This window comes from Atractosteus spatula, chromosome 18 (assembly GCF_055471065.1).
Source record: "Atractosteus spatula isolate fAtrSpa1 chromosome 18, fAtrSpa1.hap1, whole genome shotgun sequence".
Taxonomy (NCBI): Eukaryota; Metazoa; Chordata; class Actinopteri; order Semionotiformes; family Lepisosteidae; genus Atractosteus; species Atractosteus spatula.
Genome location: NC_142723.1, coordinates 6045904 through 6053617, shown reverse-complemented (window position 1 = coordinate 6053617; position 7714 = coordinate 6045904). Strand labels below are relative to the sequence as shown.

Here is a 7714-nt window from a genome sequence, read left to right as displayed (position 1 = left end):
ACGCTCCTGAGCGGTGTAAAATGTCAAAGGTCACCCTATGGACAGCCAAGTGCCGGAATAGGCAGATCTCGGTTTCCCGAAGCCCCGAATCACAGTCCGGTTACCCCAGCCGCCTTCAGCCAGAGCGAAGTGACCGTGACGGAGTCCACGGCGCCCGGGGCCCGCAGTCCTGTGGCTTTTCACAACGCAGGGCGCGCGATGGCTGCCGACCAGACGCCGTCACGTGCGAAATAGCCGTTCTTCATCCTCAGCGGGCGTCTTGACACCAGAAGGGGGGGGGGGGGTGGGAATACAAAGAATGCTGGGATAATTCCTGACATCACAGCGTTTGAAGTGGCCAGAAGACGCCTGTTAAAAACATAGGGGAAACGTTTCTCGGGCTTGTTCGCTTTTGTGGCCCCGGTGAGGAAACAAGTGCGGCATTCTGCTCCTGTGTGGATTCCTCCCTGCCCCTCGCCTGTGAAACAGCCGGCGAATTTCTCTATTTTAAGGGATTGGGCGGGCGAGTGAGGAGAGGCGGGCCACTGGATGGTGATTCAGCCAGGAAAGGGGCATTGCTCAGGGTGGGCGTGGGGCCTGTCTCGGCCCGTGCTGTATCATCAGGTAGAGAGGGTGACCATCACACCTGAAGAAGGCTCCACAGCCCAAACGTGTGTCTTTGCTTTCCCTTTCAGCACGGAATAAACCGCTACCTGCTCCTTTGCAGCCTACCTACTCGAACATGGATGTTGATCCTCCAGTCTAATATGTTGGATAATGCGTCCATCTATTGTCCATCAGCTTCATCCGACACAGGGTCGAGGGAAGCCTGTCCTGGCAAGTAAGGGGCACACCCTCCGTCCAGCAGGGGCCTCACAGGCACGGGCAGACGCACACACACTCATACCAGGGACAGAGAAGCTCCCAGTACGATATGTTCAGCAGCCTTATCACTCAGCCACTCACCCCTGGCAGCCCACTGCAGCTCAGCAGGTGGGAGCCTGGTCAGTACCTGGATGGGAGACCTCCTGGGAAGAACCGAGGTTGCTGCTGGAAGAGGTGTTAGTGGGGCCAGCAGGGGGCGCTCACCCTGCGGTCCACGTGGGTCCTGATGCCCCTGTATAGTGACGGGGACGGTATATTGTTGCAACGCTCCGTGGAAAGCGAAGGGCATAGAGAGAGAGATACTTTATTGATCCCGTGAGGGAAATTGCAGACTGCCCCTGCCACTCAGGAAGTCTGCGGTTGTGACGGCTACCCGAGAGGCTTTCCCACCTCACGAAGGTTTCTTCGTGCAGCTCATCTTCCAGAAGATCTTCCATCTTCACTACCGTCATCACAATATGTCCTTAGCAGTGCATAGTATCTTCTTCGGCTACTTTTCTTTGCGCACGAATTAAAAGACAACGAGGGAACAATTTAGCTATTTCGTGCGCACAAATTATGAATCGTTCCCTCGATCTAACTTCCCCCCCCCCCCCTACTGATGACCCCTCCCGGGCTTTATAAAAAATAAATCTAGCAGTACTAAAAAACGTGTAGCAGAATAATTCAGAGATTGGTGTATGACAGGGTTGCACTGTAGGGAATGTTGCGCCTAATGCAGTGACGTCACTTTCCAGCGCTCTTAAACGGCGCATTTACGTCCCTTGCAAGTAGGGGCAGCGGCCAACTGCTTAAACCGCTGAAAATCGCACGTTTTCCAGCTACTTTCGGTCGTGCTCTCAATCGTACCTTTGGACGTGCCGCGCGCGTCATTTTCCTTCCACGCGCGACACTTAACTGAGCGTCTCCGCGACGCAGGCGCCGCACGTGGCCCCAGGGGCGGCGGCTCCGGCGCGGGTTTTGGCGCGTGCCGGCCGGAGTCTCGCGGGTCCCTTCAGAGACGTCGCCGGAGAGCAGCGAGGTACCATAGTCCAGGCCTTATTGGCGGTTTAACGCTAATAAAGCGTGGTTACTCGTTTTAAAATGTCGTCTTACTTCGTTTCCCCGGTAGGTGCAGATTGGCGTTGTGCAGACTTTGAGGCGGAATGAGGGCGGCTGCACCGGGAGTAACGACGTGGTAAGTGTCGGCCTACAGGAACGTTTACTCATAATTACGGCGATATACTACTTTTGTCTTCCCTTTCCTTGTGTTAATATGGCGTGTTGTATGTGCATATTAGCGTGTTATTTACCAAGCTCTCGTTTTGTGTAGCGTGTTTGAATCATGTTTCGTTGACTGTATACTGTAGATAATATTTTAACAGACGCAAAATGCGGGGTTGTGATTAAGCCGACTCCCCTTCTCTGCGTGCAGCCCCCTGAGGTTAAAAAGTGCCCAGTGTGGTTCGTCTACATAAACGCGTTAAAATTGAAGAAAGGCGCTTTTTCAGAAGGAGGGCCTTAAGATGGCCTATGTTTTAGTTGGAAAAACACAACCCAACGAAGAGAAAAGGGTTATGGCAGTTTTAAAGGCAGATTCGATGCGTCTGATACCCTCATGGGTTTATTGATGATGGATGTGGACAGTTTTGGTGCCGAAACGGGCGGTCCAGTTCGTTAGAACGGCGGTTAGAATCGACAGGGCCCCTCATCCTCGGACCGATCACTAATTGCCCTTCAAAACAGCCGAGCCCGAGGAGGAAAGAACCTCAAAACGAGATGTTTCGGAATCCTGATGTTACTCGAGATAAAAAAAAAAATAATAATAGCTCGTCCCGTGTGAATGAGGCGCTGCTGGCTGTCCCCGGGGTTAGCGAGGTGGCGCTGTGGTTGGCCCTGCCGGAGTCCCAGGGTCCATTTCCTGGGCTGCTGTCTGTGTGGAGTTTGTATGGTCTCTCTAGGTTCGCAGGGGTTTCCTCCAGGCGCTCTGGTTCCCCCCCCCCAGCCCAAGGACATGCTGGGAGGTGAATTGGCTTCTGGGAGAACTGGCTCCAGGGGGTGGGTGCGCGTGCGTGCGTGCGTGCGTGATGGGCAGGTGTTCCGTTGCTTGCTGTGGTCGACTCCATCTCCCCCGTGACCCCATATTGGATAAAGTGGTTACAAAATGGTTGTTTCCACATATTGCTGCCTCACTGCAGTCTCACACACATGCATACCTCTGGGTGAGCTTTTACCACAAAGCATCACCCTCCCAGCTCCTGTTCGTAGCTCCAGGGAGCTGCTGCACAGCCGGGCTGAGGCAGCAGCATGAGGAAGGGACACACGCTGCTGGGTGATCTTTTATTTGTGGGAGGAAAGGATGTCTGAATGGCGCCTCACTGAAGCTACAGAACTGTACTGGTGCGTTGTGTTTCTATAATGTACATCACAGCTCTTACTCGGTATACGTACTGCAGTGTTTACTGGCATGAGAATATATGTAATTAAACTTACATATGGAGCCACTCCAGTCACTGCTGCAAAATACAATAACTGATTTACTCATTCTAACCTGCAGGAACTGCGGTAGTAAATCCCCCAGTGCTTTGACACATGGGTAGCATTTTTAAATGAATTAATTTAGATTGTTTGGATATATTGCTGTACAAACTGTCTGAATTAATACACATGTTATATTTAATATACAGCGATTTCACGGCGTTTTGCGCAGGGCAGGTCAGGGGCTGCTGTAGACTGTGCTCAGTGCTCAGCCTTGTTGCCCGTGTGGCTGCCCGGCTCCAGAGGGACAGCGAGGACTCGGTTCTTCTTCGGGGAGAAGACGTGCCGAAGCCGGGATCACTGCTCGGGAAGAGCTGCTGGGCTGGCGGCTCATTTCGAGCATGCACTGGTTATTTATGGTGCGTTGTTAAGTGGATGTGCAGAACACATGTCCTACACACACACCGCTAAATTAAAACCCCAAACAAGACATTTTCTTCTGAGCCAGATGTTGTAGATGTTGCGTGCATCTCAAGGGAGCATTTTTAGAAAGGCAGTCCGCAATGCCATGCTAAAGATTTTTTTTTGTGTGTGTCCATCAGACATGTTTCCTCTTAGTACACCACTGTCTGCCCGGCCCCTGTCTCAGCAAGTGTAGCTTTGTGTATCCTGGGAATGTCTGTCAGGGAAGCGGGATGATATCCGTACTTAATTCTGTTAGGTCATTGAAGAGTGGGAGAGTGTGATTTAGTGCACGCCCCCCCCCCCCCCCCCCCCTTCAGCTCTCTGCCTAATTGGGTTAATCGTCCTCAATGGAATTTCCATTTCTGGCTAAATAAATTGCTTTCTCTCTCTGCAAACGGCTGTATTGTGCAGACAGCAGCCGTTGATTGGCAGGCTTATTTGTGTGGAAGGGAGTGCCTCTCCCCCTCCTCTCTTCAGAAACACTAATTCCGTTGTGAGCAGGTTTGTCCCACTCCTGAGAAAGCACAGCAGGAGGACCCCTCCGCAGCTCTGACTGGGCACCTGTAGAAAGTCCCGCTTTCTCAACAGCAGATGAAGTAGATTGGAGATGTGAGATTGCAAATGTAAGCCTGGATTGCTCATTCTCAAACTTGCTGAATAGGCTGGACTTTTTTCTATTTTTAAAGTGTATTTTAAAGTAGCAAACCCCTTGAAAGTCCCATGTTAAGATAAGATCACTTTATTAGCCCTATACAATTTCTTGTATTAGGAATTTGTCTTTTTGCATAACCCAGCTTGGAGAGAAGCCTGGGGGCAGAGTGCAGGGTCAGCCATTTAAATGGCGCCCCTGGAGCAGCTGGGGTTAAGGGCCTTGCTCAGGGGCCCCAACGGAGTAGGATTCCTCTGCCGGCCACAGGATACTAACCGGCAACCTTCCAGCCACAGTAGCAGATCCTTAGCCACAGTGCCACCGCACCACCCATACAAGGAAGTCTCTTTGCAAGGGTATTTTTATTATTATCAGCAATAGTAGTAGTAGTAGTAGTATTAAGCGCTTTTCTGGACACTCCACTCAAAGCACTTTACAGGTAGTGGGGACTCCCTTCCACCTCCACCAATGTGCAGCCCCACCTGGATGAAGCGACGGCAGCCATAGTGCACCAGTACGCTCACCTCACACACCAGCTGTCAGTGGGGAGGAGAACAGAGTGATGAAGCCAGTTCATAGATGGGTGATTATTTGATGACCATGATTGGGAAAGGCAGGACGTCGGGGGTAACACCCCTACTCTTTTCGAGAAATGCCCTGGGAGTTTTAATGACCACGGAGAGTCAGGACCTCAGTTTTATATTTGAAGGACAGCGCCTTTTTTAACAGTATAATAGTGTGTACACTATGTGGGGACATTAGGATCCACACAGATCACCAGTGAGCACTCCCACAGGTCACAGCCATTGAAGCATTATGTGCACAAGTTCATGTCAGTTTACTTCTGGATGTTGCGTGTGAACTGTGGTATTCAGAGAAGTGTAGGTGTGAATCGCAGGCTCTGTGACATTAGCATATTGGATTTGTGCACTTTGATTAAGGCCGGGGTAGGACCCTTGAAGGCTCCTAGTTCGCTGTGTTTTCTCTGGGACAGGCTGGTCTGGAGTGAGGAGCTGGGAGTTTCCAGAGAAGAGGGTGACCTCTGGGGAAAAAACAAACAGATTTTGTCTGGTCTCGGTTTGTTTGCGGCACCCCCTGCTGTAATTACATATGGACCTTTTAAAAAATGGATGAACGTCGCTCACTGCAGATAATTATATTAATTTTTTAGCAAAATTGATTTAAGATTGTATAGCAAGGAATTGTAGTGTAGTACTTACAAATGAACTACCTTGCTCAAGGGTACAATTGCAGTGCTTTACCTAGAATTTGAACCCCCAACCTTCCAGTCTTAAGCCCTTACCACTGCCCAAATTGACCAAATTTATTAGCAAACAATTTGTTTTCTTTTCAGTCTTCTCTGCACACAAAGGTGCAATTTGTACAAATTTCTATTTATTTGTGACAGACCCTTCCCTTACCTAAGGCCACCCCAGGGATCTGCCCATATAAAAATGTCACAATAATGAAAAGCTAGCACAGGCAACTTTATTATATTTTCAAGGCTTATAGCAAAAAGAACGTAAAAAAGAACCAGCTCTATGCATACCCTTTAAATACTTTAAAAACAACCCTATTAAAACTCATGTGAGAATGTGCACATGTATTTTTTACCAGTAATTTGATCAATTAACAAATTATTGCCAGTGTGCCTATTCACAATAGTTAGAGGCCGATTTGGCATTCTCTAGTGTCTGGTTAGCTGTAATTGTAGATTTTTAAAGTCGATTTTTTTTAAATCTAAACAGAACTGAGCGTTTTCTTTTGGTATTAAGTTGAAAAAGTCTCATCATTAAGTAGCTGGATTTATTCTTCATTTTTTAAAGGAAGTGAAGAAGTCAAGAGCGAAACACAAACTCTTCTGTGAGGTGAGTTACCCTGCAGCCCGGAGCTCTGCTGCAAAGAGAGCTGACACACTGCTTCCTCACTGCTCTCGTGGCATGCTTTCACAGACCAGATCAGTCGAAGACCATATTAAATTACATCGACGGGAGTATTTACTCTGTGGCAGAACTTCCCTTGAAATATCTTGAGGTCACCGATTAAAAAGACAGTCGGGACGGAACAAGGCGATGTGCAGAATGAAAACAAACGAAACGAGTGGATCGCACTCTGTCGGGCGTGTTTTTCCTGTATTATTTTTCGGCTGTTGTTTCAAGCACTTTATAAACAGCGCCAGGCCACATTTGGGCTGATATAATTTATGCCGGCACTGTTTTAATTACACAGTCGTGTCGTTTGTTTAGAAATTCCCATTACTGATGTCAAGTTGTGTTCATTATTCACTCAGGGCTTCGTAGCCCAGCTATTGTTCAGCGAGTGTTTTCCTCCAGACAGTCTGTGAAGCCGACCCCCACTGAAAAGCCCATTCCCTTGAATTAATCACAAGATGATATAGTTGGTGCCAGCTCTTTTTTAAGCCATTGATATAAAAGAGCTATTTGATTTAATTGGTATTTAAATGTACTCCAGATGAATGCCCACACTTCTACTGCTGTAAGTGGGAACACAGCTGTTTGTAATGAGCAAAATATGATTGTTATAACTGGGAGGGGGGATACCTGGAACCTGTCAGACAGGGACAGACGTGGCCTTGCTTTTTCTTCTAGCTCCTGGCGTGTGTAACTCTTTTTCTGCCGCACACTTGACATCTAGGAACACTTGGATTTCAACTTTGTCCTCTGTCTTGTCTATAGTTGCATCTGTTCAGGGAAAAGTAAAAGGTTTTGTTTATTTACCTGATGTTTCTGAGGAATGATGAGGTGCCAGAAATGGATTCTTGATGATTCTGGACTTGTACATAAGGGCAAAAGTCTGTTTCTGTATACCGGTGGATCCCAACCACACAGCTGCTGGCTTTCATTCCCCACCCTTCATTAGATAACTGAAGCCTTCATTGATCTAAAACGATCTAAGATCTATGATCTAAGATCCATTTGAATGTTTGCATTTTTCTAGTTCACGTTTGTGTTTTATTTCACTTAAAAAATAGATCATGTTTAAGAGCTGGGAACAAACAGTTCATCTTAATCTTATTCTTGGTAAAGCTCGTGAAAGGGTTTGATTGTGTATCTGAGGGCTCCATTGGAACAAAACGTGTGCAGGCGTTTTTATGTGGGTGGCCAGCCCTTTCTCTGTGGGAACCCGTACTCTCAAGATTTTACTGGGTATCACTAAATCGTCAACCGGATAAGTACCTGGAACAGAGAGTAATTTTGACCAGTTCTGCCCAATAATTGAATTAAAAGCTTGGATGAAATAAAACTACATGCCCAGGGG

At 48.0% G+C, this 7714-nt stretch overlaps 1 long non-coding RNA gene across 1 annotated transcript; it reads right to left on the bottom strand.

The window, feature by feature from the left end:
• Window positions 1-4510: 4510 nt before the first annotated feature.
• On the bottom strand, window positions 4511-7137 carry LOC148818471 (uncharacterized). The gene is made up of 2 exons (XR_016094435.1): window positions 6997-7137; window positions 4511-5477 (listed from the first exon to the last, which is right to left on the bottom strand). It is a non-coding gene; the product is annotated as an uncharacterized LOC148818471 (long non-coding RNA).
• Window positions 7138-7714: the final 577 nt, after the last annotated feature.